The 14,613-nt window shown below is 52.4% G+C and overlaps 1 protein-coding gene across 5 annotated transcripts in view; it reads left to right on the top strand.

Annotated features, from left to right (window-relative positions):
* Window positions 1–14,613, top strand: part of KAZN (kazrin, periplakin interacting protein) — a 1,010,042-nt gene that overhangs the window by 780,220 nt on the left and 215,209 nt on the right. The gene's annotated exons all lie outside the window — the stretch shown is intronic.

Genomic DNA, 14,613 nt, shown 5'->3' with positions numbered 1-14,613 from the left:
AAGAGGGCTCCGTGGTCCGTGAACCGGATCTTGGAGAATAGAATTTCAAGAGGAGGATCAGGGCCCCAGTGAGGGAGGCATTCTGAGCTTGAGCAAAGGGCAGAGGTGAGAAGCTGCAGGTTGGGTCTGGGGAATGATGGTGGTTTGGTTTGAAGGCTCCTCTCATGGAGGACCAAGGGGGTTGAGACTGGGGAGGGTCATGAGGGATGTTGAAGAGCCCCTTGAAGGTCTAATGCAGTGGAGGGGCATGCTTGACATGGACAGAGGAAAGGGATGAAGCCCCGTGCCATTGAGGATGGAGAGTTCTGGTTGCAGCAGGACTATGACCTATTCTGGGATGGACAGTTGGGAGAAAGGGGAGCAAGTACGGAATAAAAACAGGACATCATCATCCTCATTTTGATTCTGAGTCTCAATGCCTGCGGAACAGAGGCCCCACTGACCAAATCAGCAGAGACTGGAAGAAACATTGATAAGTGATGGGTTCGTAGCTCGAAAGGATCCTCAGAGTCACCATTACAGGCTGAGCTGTGTCCCCCCGAAACTCATCTGCTGAAACCAGCTCCCAGTGCCTCCAAATGTGCTGTATTTGGAGATATTGGCCTTTAAAGAGGTAATTAAGTGAAATAAGGTCCTTAGGGTTGGTGCTAATCCAACATGACTTGGTGTCTGGCCTCCGCATTACTTATGCAATGAAGGAGGATTTTTATAAGAAGAGATTGGGACACAGACAGGCACAAAAGGATGACCCCATAAGGACCTAGAGGGAAGACGGCCATCTACACGCCCAGGAGAGAGGCCTAAACCAACCCTGCTGACCCCTGGACCTCAGACTTCTAGCTTCCAGACTGGAAGAAGTTAACCTTGGTTGGGTAGCTCCCCGGTCGGCAGTGCTTTGTTATGACGGTCCCAGAAGAATCAACAGTCACCCAGCTGGATCTCCTGTTTCACAGATGGGAATATTAAGGTCCAGAGAGGGGAGGGTCTCGTCCAGTCTACTGAACAGGGCTCTCGGCTCCAGGCAAGTGATTGTTTTTCACCGCACCGTGCTGCCTCTTCCATCATGAAATATTGACCATCTCCCTGTCTACAGTTTAGTTTGTTCAAACAATTTGCTGCCACTAAAGCAAACTAGCCTCTGTTTGTTTTTTTAAAATAATGATTTTCTCCTGGAGTTCTCAGATTCTGCTCTCCCAGCAGCCACGGACTCCTGTTCCTGCCCTTCTGGCTTCCTCCAATTCGCCTTCCCCCCCTACCACCCCCGGGCTGGGTGGCCCAGCCCAGGAAAATGAGCTTTCATCCAAGCCAGGTGGTGTCACAGCAGGCGCAGAGCTTCACCCGGAGCAGGTGGAGGTGGAGCTGGAGGTGGAGCTGGAGGGGGAGCTGGAGGGGGAGCTGGAGCTGGAGCTGGAGCTGGAGCTGGAGGTGGAGGTGGAGCTGGAGCTGGAGGTGGAGCTGGAGCTGGAGGTGGAGGTGGAGCTGGAGCTGGAGCTGGAAGTGGAGCTGGAGGTGGAATCTTCAGGCAGAAAGCTGTCTGGGTTCAGGAGCTGTCGACTAGCCCCATGGGCTGAAGCGTCATGAGGATGTGACTATAGAGCTTTAAGAACCTAAACAAGAAGGTTGTGTCCACCCCCACGGGAAGCATTTGGAATTGGGATGTAGAATGAGAGCAGGTGCCGTGCTTGTCACCAGCCTGGGGTAGCTATTGGCATTTGGAAGGTAGTGGCCAAGGAAGCCGCATGTCCCCAAATGCAGGGGACAGTCGCATGCAAGGAACCGTTCGGCGGGTATGCCAGTTGTGCCGCGTGGAGAAAGCAAAAGAGCCAGACAAAGAATGACTCGTACCGTGTGGAGCAGGGGCAGGTGTGCAGCACACGGAAGCCAGGGCCAGGAAGGCTGCTGGGCGGGCGGCCAGAGGAGAGGAGCCACTCCGAGCGTTTCAGAAAGCCCCGGATGAGGACCAGAGCTGAGCAGGAGCAGTGGAGGCAGGTGCAGCACGAGGGGCGGTTACCTCCCGGGGGGCCCAGGTAGCGGGAAGGAGGCCGGAGAGAGGCAGGGACCAACGGGGTGCAGGCGGCGCGGAGGCTTGCCGATTGCTGCCACAACCTGTCCTGCAGACACTGTCTGTAAAAACACGGGGACCGCTGGTCCCACCATCGTACTTAAGGGAAACGTGCCTCGCCCTGCCTGAGACTGCGGGGCAAGGAGCGGGGACCTCGGGCATTTTCGGGACCCAGCGGGACACAGCGCTTGTGCCAGCAGCTCGGGGTGGCGGGGGGCGGGGGAGGCATGTGGTGGAAGCGGTCGTCGGGATGAAACAACAGGAGGGGTGGGAGACAGTCCCCGGAAGCGGCACCACCGTGTTATTTATGGTCGCGCGGTCATGGTCCCCGTGGTCACCGCCCTGTCACCTCATCCGGCCTTGGGGTGGCCTCCTCTTGCTCCAGCCGCAGTCTCGATGGCGTTTGTCCTTCACCCTCGCAGCCTCTTTCTATCCGGTTCTCTGTGGCGGCCTCATGACTCTGGGTGGCGGTGAATCCCTTGGTTGGCTCTACAAATCGTGAGGATTTGGTTTCGTGGTTTTTTTGGTTTTTTTTCAAGTTTCTTTTTTCAAGGTCCACCTTTCGTGGCTGTTTAGGTGGAGATGAGGGCGCAAGGCCACTGAGATGAGGCCCTGCGTCTGACTGTTGTGCCTTGAGCTTTGCGCCCCCTCTGCTGGGAAGCCCCCCAGCCTGCGCCCCCACCCCAGGCCCAAACAGGGGGCGTTCAAGCCTTCGGCACAGGCAAGCAAGAGCTGCCTTTGGACTCCTGGTGACTGAAGCCCTGGCTCATGTGTGCCCGGCTGGGAGGCTCGGGCCAGGAGCACCCCGTCCAGCCTGCGGGATGCGCTCGGGACACGCTGCGACCCTACAAGACGTGGGGCTTGGCCCGCTCCTGCCGTCTGTGCCCGGAGGTCCCTTCAGCGGCCCTAGAACACGTCGCCCTTGCTCCTTTCTCACGCTTCTCCTCCGCAACCCCCCCCGCCCCCCCATCATGCTTTCTGGGTCGTCCTGCGCCGCCTCCAGCCTGCGTAGGCAGGTGAGAAACGCCGCGAGCTGCTGCGTGTCGTGGAACCGTCTCTGCGTCCGGGTGTCGGTGCTTTGTGCTTAGGCTCCAGTCATCCTCACAGAACCTCAGGGAGCCGGCCACTTCGTCACCGCCCCATCTTTCAGAGGGGCAAACAGAGGCTCAGACAGACCAAGTCATTTGTCCGAGGGCGCACAGCCCGTGGGGCGCAGAGCAGGGCCTGGAACGCAGGCCATCGGGCCACAAAGCACGCGTGCGTGGGTCCCAGGCCGCCCCGTCCCCTGGCCTCCTGGTGCAGCCCCGCCGTCCACCCTCTGAACCTTACCCGGTCCTGCCTCTCCGTCCCCAGGCCTCGAGGACCCCGGCGCTAATGTCTCACTTGTCCCTGTGGGCTCACTGCCGTCTCTCCGGCCCACGGCCCCTGGGAGGGCACACGGGTGTCCCCAGCCTCCATCCGTGGGCAGCTGAATGGACAGTCACGAGGCCTGAGACGTTCAAAAGCTCACCCAAGGCCACGCAGCAAGAAAGTGGCTGAACATCGGTTTGGCTTCACGTCCTCAAAACCCACAGGTCGATGCCGCCCCCCCCCCCCGGCTCCCCCTTCGGGGACCCCCATGCTCCCCCATCCCGGCCACCTCCTGCGATCGCTCCTCTCTGATTCCCAGATTGCAAAAGAAGGTAGAAACCAGGAGAAGGGGAAATTTCTCGGCGTCTGATGACAGGCGTGTTCTAATTATCTGTTGATGCTCATAACGGGCAGGAACTTGCCTCATTGTCAGGCGCTCCGAGCCTGGCCATATGGGTTTATTTTAGTGGATTTTTGTATTGTGAAAAAGAGTTTCTGTTAAACACAAGAGTGAGTCATCGTCTGCTTCTGAAATTGCCCCCAGCCTGCACCGCCTTCACGGGCGCTCTCTGACAGCTGGGTTGCAATTTCCAGAAACCTCTACAGAGCTCCCTTGCTGCTCCTTGGGGGTGAGATGCCCTGTTTTCCGGGAGTGTCGCCCCCTCCTCTGTGCTTCCTGAGCCCTGGTACCCACCCTGGCCTCCCCGTCCCCTGGGGGTGGTTCTGGCAGATTTTTCCTCTGCTTCTCCAGCGAGATTGTGAGTTCCTCTGGGGCAGCGACTGGGTCTTTTTCGTCTGTCTCTATGGAACCCGGCGCACCCACTCCACCAACGTGAGCCTGCTGAAGGATGATCCCCAGTTTCATTTGCTTTTTTACCCTCCGCATGCCTGGCTGGGAAACTGGGTTAAAAAGAGTTCAGGTGCCGGGGTTCTGATCATACACACGCAGTCTCATGCAGGACAGGCTGCCCCAGGGAAATGGACCATTTGAGACCACACCAAATAGAGTTCAAATCCTGACTCGGCTGCTGTGTGATTTGGGGTTCACCAAATCCCCGCCCAAGTCTCAGTGTCCTTATTTGTACCATGGGAAGCAACCCCAACTCATTAGAATTGCTGTAAGGGGGATGCCTGGGTGGCTCAGCGGTTGAGCACCTGCCTTGGGCTCAGGGCGTGACCCCGGGGTCCCAGGATCAAGTCCCATGTTGGGCTCCCCACAGGGAGCCTGCTTCTCCCTCTGCCTGTGTCTCTGCCTCTCTCTCTGTGTCTCTCATGAATAAATAAATAAAATCTTTTAAAAAATTGCTGTAAGGCCAAATAAACTGATGCATGCAAGGCTCGGCACAGCTTGACCTTTCTCCTCACCTGCGAGCTGGGCCTGAGGCATCTGTTGTATATGGGATTTGCAAATCCTCAGCCCTTCCTAAGATAGAACAGGAGCCCCTTTCACCTATTCTTAGGGGAAACCGTGGACATAGGCTGGGGTGCCTTTTATTCCTCCTCCATATGCGTAAAAGCTGGTTGTGCCCACCTTCTTATCCCAGAGTTAGTCTTATTAAATGATGCAGCTGGAGAGAGAGGTGAAAAATGCCAGCACACGTGCCATGCCCCAGCCCTCCTCTGCCCGCAGCAGACATCCACAATTGATCTCCCAACACTCTCTGTCACCCCTAGAATGGCCTGCCCAGTCACCACCCAGGGAACTTTCAGGCCAGAATTGTGGTCGTTGAGCAATTAGCAAACACTTGCTCTTTCGAAAGGGGAAAGCGATACACGTTATTACAGTTAAGATGCATGTGTCTTATGCCACTGCGCTGTGTAAGTGTTCGGGACCCTGGGGATCCCATCTCTGTCTTATTATCAGCCTGTTTTGTTTGAGTATAAACAATAAATATATTGCAAATTATTAATGGAAAAGCATGTTTAGGAATTACAGTGATTACAGATCAATTGAATGGAAGAATTACTACAATCACTGGGTAATTAGAACCTTCCTGGCCTGAGAGTGGGGGTGGGGGGTACATGAGCTCTGGGATTGATTCCTCTGCTAAGCAGACTCTCAGAACCAGAAAGAATGAGTCCCGACCTGTGGGGCAGCCAACTTGACATTTATAAGTTGGGGTAGCCATCCCTAGCACCCCCAAAGAGGACGATGCCACATGCATTACAGATGCTTTCAGCTCAAGGTTACAGAAACCCTGACTAAGAGCAAGCAGCTTAAACTGCCAGGACTGTTTTTGTCTTCCCACCAAATGAGAAATCCAGTGGTCGGTGGAACTGGCCTGGTGCCGCATTTCCACGGGAGAATCGAGAGCCCCACCTCTTTCCATCTTCCTAGGTCATCACTGGGAGGTTGATGGTCTGTCGCTTCATGGTCACAGAATGGCTGCTGTTGCTCCAGGAGCCACATTTGCACTCAAGACAGAAGAGACAGCAATAGCAACATTTGTCCTTTCTGCCAGGAAAGCCCAGAGGAGGCTTCTCCTTATGTCTCCTTGGCCGAGACAGAGTCACAGGGCCACGGTCGCTGCAAGAGAAGGTGGGAGAGCGAGGCACAGGGTATCCTTAGGCCCAGCATGGTCTTCCTTCTTGCGCTGAGGCTGTTACTCTGAACAAGCAGGGTTTCTGTTAGAAGAAAGGAGAGCCTGGAAATTGGACAGACAACAAATGGTGCCTGTGACAGGTGCTCAAAGGGCCCCAACTCACCTTTGAGCCACGCCGGGCGTCAGTAGTGGAGCCATGCATGACTCGGTTGTTCCGTGTTCATTCATTCATTCCTTTAATGTAGATTTAATAGGTGCCCAATGGATGTCAGAAATTGTGCTAGGATATGAGAAGAAGTACAAGTTAAGGATGAGTAAACGTGGCCTCTAAGCCGAGGATGAAAGATGAGAGTTTGCGGCCTTGTCCCGCGCGTGTGTGCGTGTGCGCGTCAGGGTGGGGGGGGGTGGATGCACACGGAGGAGGCGGGAGGAGAAGCGTGCTGAGGGCAGAGGGAACAGTATGGATGATGGTTTCCATGGAGCAAGAGGTGAGACCCGTCCTGCGTGGAGACGGGAGGAGGCCAGTGTGGCCAGAATGTGGGAAGTGAGCCTGGAAAGACAGACAGACACCAGGTACCGGAGAACCTCCTGAGCCAGCCTGAGCTTAGGCCTTATCTGAAGGGTCGTGTCTGCACCCCCAGCCCTTGCCACGAAGGGGCAGGTAAAAGTGGCCCCGACCACTGCCCGCCCCCAGCACCTGGCCAGCACGTGAGCGTTGGTCATGGCTGTATTTTGGTCAAGACTCATGGTGATAGGTTGGCGGTGGGGCAGGGGAGAGGGATTGTTTAATTTAAAAAAAAAAAAAAAAAAAGATGAGAGAGGGTAGTGATTGGTGTGTGTTACTAAAAAAAAAAAAAAAAAAAAAATTCAAGAATAGTTGGCTTCACGCACAGCTGGACCCGGAGGTCAAACGATGTCATCATGCACCTCTCTCTTCTTCTAGATCTTTTTTCCCCCGTTGTGTTATCTTCATTCTCATACAGGCTGAATCATAGCAAGCGAGCCTCAGGCACTCTGGACATACGTTCTGTGAACCTGGGACCCCCGAGGGAAGGAGCGGTCGTTCCAGGGGAGCCTCCGAGGGGGGCTCATCCCGGGTGACACGGCCAGGCTTCAGCGGCCTTCTGCGCCCACGGGCGCTGGGCTCTAACAGGCAGGCCTGAGGCAGGAGCCCGCCCCGGGGGCCGACGCAGGGGGACAGAGGCAGAAAGAAGTTGAGGTGCAGAGCCCTGCCCTCCAGGAGCCCGGCGGCCCGGCGCCCTCCTGCCTCGTTCTCACCTCGCCTGTCGCTGTCTGGGCGGCTCCTGTGTTGACGCAGCTCCTGCCGTCCTGTCCCCCCTCGGCCGTCCCCCCACTGCTCCCCTCCCCCAGACCCGCTGACTCACACGGGCTCCCCCACATTGACAGTGACCCTCGGTCCTCCCCCGCCCGGGCTAGAAGTGCTTCTCATGCTCTAGCTCCATCTGCCGCTGCCCCGTGACTGCCCCCGGGGGCAACGGGATCCCCCCGCCACCTTCCCCACCGTCCTCCCTTCCTCACCTGGCACGGCTTGGCCCACGTTGGTTAATTCCATCTTTCATTTTAAAAAAATGCTGCGGTCATCTTATCCTACACAACGTGGGGACACGGGCCCCGCCCGTGTGGGGCGTTCTGTTCAGTTTCTCGGCAGCCTCGCCAGGGTGTTGCCACCACGAGGCATCGATTTACCGGGTCCCACGTACGGCGCGGCTTGTCTGCTCTCAATCTGACGAGAAATATTGAGCCTCACCTGCAAGGTTTTACAAAAATATGGATAGATCGCCATCTGGACCCTGCGTCGACAGAGAGCATTGCCCCCTGAGTGGGAAACAGGGAAGGGACAAGAGCTTAGCTGGGGCACAGACCACCTTTGCCTGGCCTCCAGGACGACCTCCAGTCTTACCTCCTCTGGAAGGCCTCCTCTCAAATCCCCACTGTGCGATTCAAGACTCTGTCTGGTTGCAAGTGACAGAAACCCAACTCCGATAGGCACAGGCAAAAATTAGCTGATTGATTAGCCCTCAAAACTGAAAATCCAGCAGCGTGTGGCTTCAGGTCTGGCTGGATCCTGACACTCGAGAGATCCCAGCAGTGCTTAATACTCCCTCTCTGTCTCTGTCTGTCTGTCTCTCTTTCTCTGTGTCTCTCTGTCTCCATCTCTGGGACCCGCTTGTCTGGTGCATGGGCTTCATGCTTAATCAGAATCTTAACGGGTCCCTGGAATGTCCGAGACACGTTCTTACAGTTGAGCAGCTTCATCAGCAAGAAGGTGTCTTTTCCCCAAATTTTCCCATAGATGTCCTGTGGCTGACGGTCTCCGTCTTTGATTGGCTCGGCCACGGTCATGGATCTAGGGTCTAGACAGGTCCTGCCATCTGTTATTGCGTCGCCCACAATGCAAGAGGGCTTCTTACACTTTTAAATGGTTGAGAGAAAAAAGTCAAAAGAACAATGTATCGTGGCATTTGAAAATTATATGAAATTCAGGGACGCCTAGGGGGCTCAGTGGTTGAGCATCTGCCTTAGGCTCAGGGCATGACCCCGGGGTCTGGGGATCGAGTCCTGCATCGGGCTCCCCGCAGAGAGCCTGCTCCTCCCTCTGCCTGTGTCTCTGCCTCTCTCTCTGCGTCTCCCATGAATATGTAAATAAAATCTTTAGAAAAAAAAAGAAAATTATATGCAATTCATATTTCAGTGTCCATAAAGGTTGATTGGGGCCCAGCCCTGCTTATTTGTTTGTGTTGTCAAAGGCCCCTTTTGTCCTATAAGGGGTGGACTATGTGGCCCACAAGGCCAAACATTTACTATCTGGCTCTTTATAGAAAAAGTTTGTCAACCTCTGGTCTACACACAGTATAGCCAGTGGGGTCCTGAATTCAGTGCCCACCCTTGGATTTTGGGGGTAGAGTCAGCCCAGCTAAGCGAGCACGGGATGAGAGTGGCAGAGGGTTTCCGGGGGGACAGGCATCTCCTCTGCGTGCTGCCTTAGGCTGGGATTTCCCAGAAGCAGACACGCTTGTGAGCACATGCACTTTCTGGGGAGGAGGGGGCTCTGGGGAGCACTGGTAGGGGTGGAGGAGGGCAGTGAGCAACCTGCTGTGCCCTACAGTCGCTGCAAACAGATGCCACCCTGTAAGCTGCCGTAAGGAGAGACGATGGTGTCTGTGGCCAGCTCTAAATTTAAAGAAAAAAAAAAAGTAAAAATTTACCATAAAGTTTTCCGGTGACTACAGGGCAAATAAGAGAAGGAAAGGAAAGCGCCATGGCCGGCAGCTGCAGACAGCATTTCTACACGGCACTTCAAGAGCCCTTCTGTCCCTGTAACCCCGTCTCCTGCCTCCACCTGCCCCCAGCCCCTGGCCAGGACTCCCCTGGCTTGCACATGGCCCAAGGACACCCCCGGCCCCACCCAAAGGCGAGGAAGCTCTCCCCCGTGTCACCTTCCTCCCTGCAAAAGGGAGTTCGAGGAACCGACAAATGGTACTCTAGTTATCGCTGCTGATCCTTAACCAAATGTGGCCTAAAACAAGAGTCAGCAGATGGAGACCAAAATGTCACCTGTATTACTGGCAAGCCCTCCAGGGTTGGAAAGAGAGGAATGGGGATGTAATTAGGTAGGTAAGTCCACCCAGGCCGTTGGACAGCCACAGGCCAATGGGGCCCATACCCCAAGGGAATGACCTGCTCTCAGATGTAGAGGAACCAGCCAGCAAGGGGGCTTCCTGCAGGCAGCAGGTCCCGAGACAGGGGATCAGGGTACAGCTGAAGCCTGCAGTGCGTGAGGGGCGGGGGCCAGGAGGGCAGGAGGTGGCCAGTCCAGGCCCCCAGGCATTACCTCTTTTAGAATTCATTATATGACATATACTACAGGTCAAAGAAACAAGCAAAAACAATAATAATGATAATATGGTTAAAACACCCTACTAATGAATTTGAACATTTTAAAGTATAACTTTTACAAATGGCACCCATAGACCCACCACCCCACTGAGGAACTAGATAGTGACCAGCCTTGCCGAGGCCTCCTCTGGGCTCTTCCCCTTCCCAAGCTCAACTGATCTAAGCACACGGTGTTATCTTTCTCATTCCTTTGCTTTTTTTTTTTTATTTTTGTCTTATCACATGTTCATAGATCTCTAAATAATGATTAATTTTTTAAAAATTTTACAAAAATATTTTATGTAGGCTCTTGTAGCTAGCTGGCTTCCTTAACATTCTTTCTCTACAATGCATCTGTGTTCTTTTAGGTGGTTGTGGTTTATTCATTCTCATTGCTGTGACATATTCTCCTGTGTGAATAGGAGACAGTTTATTTAACCATTCTACCCATGATGGACCATCATGGTGTTTTGTGGGGGCAGGAAGTGGACAATGATAAACATCGCTGCTTTGAATGTTCTTATCCATGACTTCTGGAACATCTCTTGGGGTTATAGGTAGGAGGGACATTTCTGGGTTTGGGGTATACAATGAACTGGAGAGTCTAAGGCTCAGCTTGGGAGAAAGAACCACACCATCCCAGTCAGCTACCCAGAGCACCAGTAACTTGCCTCTTGTGTTTGACGTCACAAGATCACACTCAATTGTGTTCCTAAGTGGTGCTTCCCAGGCTCCCCTCTTATTCTCATCTCATAAACTATAAATAGGTTTAGTGTCCTGACTCTTAAACCTACTCAGGGTTTGCACTTTACCCAACTGACTTCAAGGAAAAGAGAGGTGGACAAGCTGCCCGCATCACCCTTGACGGCCTCCTACGAGGGGCATGGTGGGAATTCCAGACTTCACGTCAACCCATGGAGAAAACTTCAGACTATAGGTATTTTTTTTGCAAACCTGTCCTATTTTGCCACCTTAGGGCACTAAGGCTGAGCATTTCTTCCATATTCTTCATCAAATACATGGAAGAAGGATTTTTTTTTAAGATTTTATTTATTTATTCATGATAGACAGAGAGAGAGGCAAAGACACAGGCAGAGGGAGAAGCAGGCTCCAGGCTGGGACCCCGATGCGGGACTCGATCCCTGGACTCCAGGATTGCGCCCCAGGCCAAAGGCAGGCACTAAACCACTGAGCCACCCAGGGATCCCAGAAGAAGGATTTTTGAGAAAAGAAATCCTTGAGGATAGAAGTTAGGACCACGGCCATTGAATTGGTCTGCTTGGGTTCACACCTTCGCCTTACCCGTTTGCTGGCTGAAAGATGTGGACAAACAAACCCTCCACTATCCCTGGCCTCAGTGTCTATATTGTGGGGATAAGGAGGCTCAGTGAATCATCCCAAAGATTAAAAGAGAGTAGGAGTTACTTCAAACAGTGTCCAGCAGAAAGTAAGCATTCTGTTAACACAGGTGTTGTTTTTCAAAAGCCAAATAATAACTGAAATGTACTGAGAAAACTCTCGAGTGAAACACGTCCTTAATAAATGCGAGCTTCATATCGTGATTGTTACCAGAAAAACTCCTATTTGTCCTTCAAGACCCAACTGAAATCTCACTGAGATGTTCCTTCCCTGCCTCTCTAGTCTGACAGCATTTGGTGCAGAGCTCATAATCCCACCTGTCAGGTTGTGTTTTTCTCTCCCTGTTGGTGATTTTTGTTCCTGACACGGCTCCATTTCTCCAGCTAGATCACGATCTCTTCCAGAGAGGAACTATTTTCCTCTGACTCATCCCTGCACCCTTGATGGCCAGCGGGGAGTAGGTGCTCAGTTTGTGAAATGAAGAGACAAAGTGGAGAGAGCACTGGGTCTAGGGGCATGTGGAGGGCTGCTTGCTTGCCTGCATCCATTCATTTCCTCTGGGTTGCAATAATTCCGAGGGAGGAGGAGCCAAATTGTCTGTGTCCTGCCTCCTGCCCTGGCCAGGACCTCGCCAGTTCCTCCAGGATCTCTAGCCAGATGCCAAGCTGAGTTTCCAAACCCGCCCCCCAGCCCATTAGTTTTTCTGACCCTCCTCACCACCTGGCGTTGCAGAAAGCTGACGTTCCCTCACATTGTGTGGCTCTCATTGGCCGCTTCCAACTAAGAATCCCTTCTGGTTCTTCGCGGAGTCTGGGAGAGCGCTTGCACGGCCGTTGCCGATTTGAATACGCTCCCCTGTGGAGGTCAGTTATTTCCTGTATTTAAATAATAACCATTGAAATGATTAGATGGCTGGGCACTGGGAAGTCTGGGGTAGAGGAATCTAATCACACACAGAATTGCTAGCAAATCGTCTCATTTCGGCCTTCCTTCCCTAATCACGAGCTGCTCTTCCCTTTATGGACGTTTGCACCCTATCGTCCACCCTCCTGGAACCCAGGTCTGTGGGAATACGGGTGCAAGGGAGGGAGACATTTAGCAAGCACATTACATTCCTCTTAAACGTGAACTTGAGATTGAAGTCTTTCCTGATGCTGAGAAGAGATTCTGCTGCAAACTGCCTGCTGAAATTGCTCTCACCATTCGTAGTGGGTGACAGAAGGGCTCTGGGTGTGATTTTCTGAGCTGTATTTAATAGGCGTTGCTATCCGACTGCAGGCTGCCCTCGAGCTGGAAAATCCAACCGTCATTCAGGCAGAAAGAGCCACTACACCTGCCTGGTCATTTAGCCCGGAGGCTGTCTCTTGCTAACTTGTTTCTTGTCCACCACGTGCCTCAGTAGTCTTTGATGGGGACGCAGCCTCCAAGTCCACGCAGGGCGCTCATTTATCGCAGGTATCAGACAGAGGATCATGTATTTGTAATTATTAAATGCATTCCTCCTGTGCACCAGACACTATCTCGGCATGTGGAATGGATATAGCAATGCCAGGATGCCAGATATCAAAGACCACAGCCCTCTTCGTATAGTAGAAGGTGTGGATGGATGGATGGATGGATGGATGGATAGATAGACAGATAGATAGATAGATAGATGATACATAGAGTAGGTAGGTAGGTGGGTACATAGATAATTTAACATAGTAATAAAGGCTGTGAGGAAAATTAACAAGAGTAATGTGAAAATAGTAATGGGGGACAGGCCAAAGGGTGACCAGAAGGACTCTCAGGAAGGGACATTTGAGCCAAGGTCTGAATGTTGAGAAAGAACATCATCAATCACCAGAACAAGTGTGAGAGCTGGAGATAACAGTAAGTTTGGCAAGGCCATGGCCCTGTACACTTTTACGGGTAATTCTCATAGAAAGGGAGACAAAAATGGGTTGTGTCCTAATGCACAAGGCTCAAAATAGGAAAAAGACATACCTTGTCCAAGGCATTTAAGTGAAGGATTCTGGGCATGGGAGGGAGGCCCTTCTTAAATCTCTGCAGCTTTAAAGGGTCAAGGGTCCCACACAGGGGACAGGGTGTTGGAGCTGGAGCTGGAGCTGGATGTGTCCCCTCCGTCCCAACTCTACATTCAATGACATCACCACAGAAATCAGAAAATGCTACAGATCAGATTTTTTATGGCAGTTTTTATTTTTTTAATATTTTATTTATTTATTCTTGAGAGACAGAGAGAGAGAGAGAGAGGCAGAGACACAGGCAGAGGGAGAAGCAGGCTCCATGCAGGGAGCCCGATGTGGGACTCGATCCCGGGTTTCCAGGATCATGCCCTGGGCTGAAGGTGGTGCTAAACTGCTGAGCCACCTGGGCTGCCCTAAGGCAGCTTTTATTTTTTTTTTTATTTTTTCCTAAGGCAGCTTTTAAATGTTTGCCAGCACACCACTGACTTCGGGCAGGGCCTCCCTGGGAATGAACATACCAGGCAACGAACAGGACCTGTGCAGCTACCCCTCTCAGCTCTCGTCCTCTGTTCTCCCCTTCCGCCCTGCGCCAGCCGCTGTGGTTTCCACTTGCATCGTTGGCCAGGCCCGCTGTGCTCCTGCCTCTGGCCTTTCACATGACATCTGCAGGCCTGGCTCTCCAATGGCCTTCAGAATTCATGGACGTGTCCCCCCTACTCTTCCTATCCTCTCCCCACTCCTTTTCTGTAGCATTTAACACCATTTCACTCAGGATGTTCTCTCCTGATTTATCTTTTGCATCTTGTGCCTCACCGTGAGCGCCCACTAGAGTATAAGTGCCAGAAAGAAATGGGGATTCACTGTTTTTATACCCAGCACTTCAAACCATGCCTGGCATTTAGTAGGTGCTCATTCATGTGTTACTGAATGCACAAAAGAATGGCCTAATCTGTGTTTTCTCTTTTCCCTCTGGTGGATCCATCTGTTTGGTGTTGCCTCTTTTTCCCAGAACAAGGATAGACACTCAGGTTGCAGCAGACCTCAGTGAGGCACACAACGGGAGGAGTGAGGGGCTTGCCTTACACCAGCAGGAAGACCCGAGGCAGGACCCCTCTGTTCAATTGTGTGAGGTAGCAGCCCTGGGAGTCTCATTATCTCACATAATTCAGTGGAATACTCCCCCCAGAATTTTAATATCTAAAAGCCATTATCATGCTGAACGGAATTGACATCTGTTTACAGTACGCCTCCATTACTCATTTCTGTGCGAAATCTGTTTGCCTTGATGCTGTGCTATCATTTAAAGGCATGTTCCTTGGAAGGATCAGAGGAGCAGTACAATTTGCAATGGGATTTTTTTTTCCTTTTGCACTTTTTTTTAAATTTTTACTTTTATTAAAGTAATACATGCACATAATTAAAAAATCAAAGA

Source organism: Canis aureus, chromosome 5 (assembly GCF_053574225.1).
Source record: "Canis aureus isolate CA01 chromosome 5, VMU_Caureus_v.1.0, whole genome shotgun sequence".
Lineage (NCBI taxonomy): Eukaryota > Metazoa > Chordata > Mammalia > Carnivora > Canidae > Canis > Canis aureus.
This window is presented reverse-complemented; position numbering and strand designations above follow the sequence as displayed.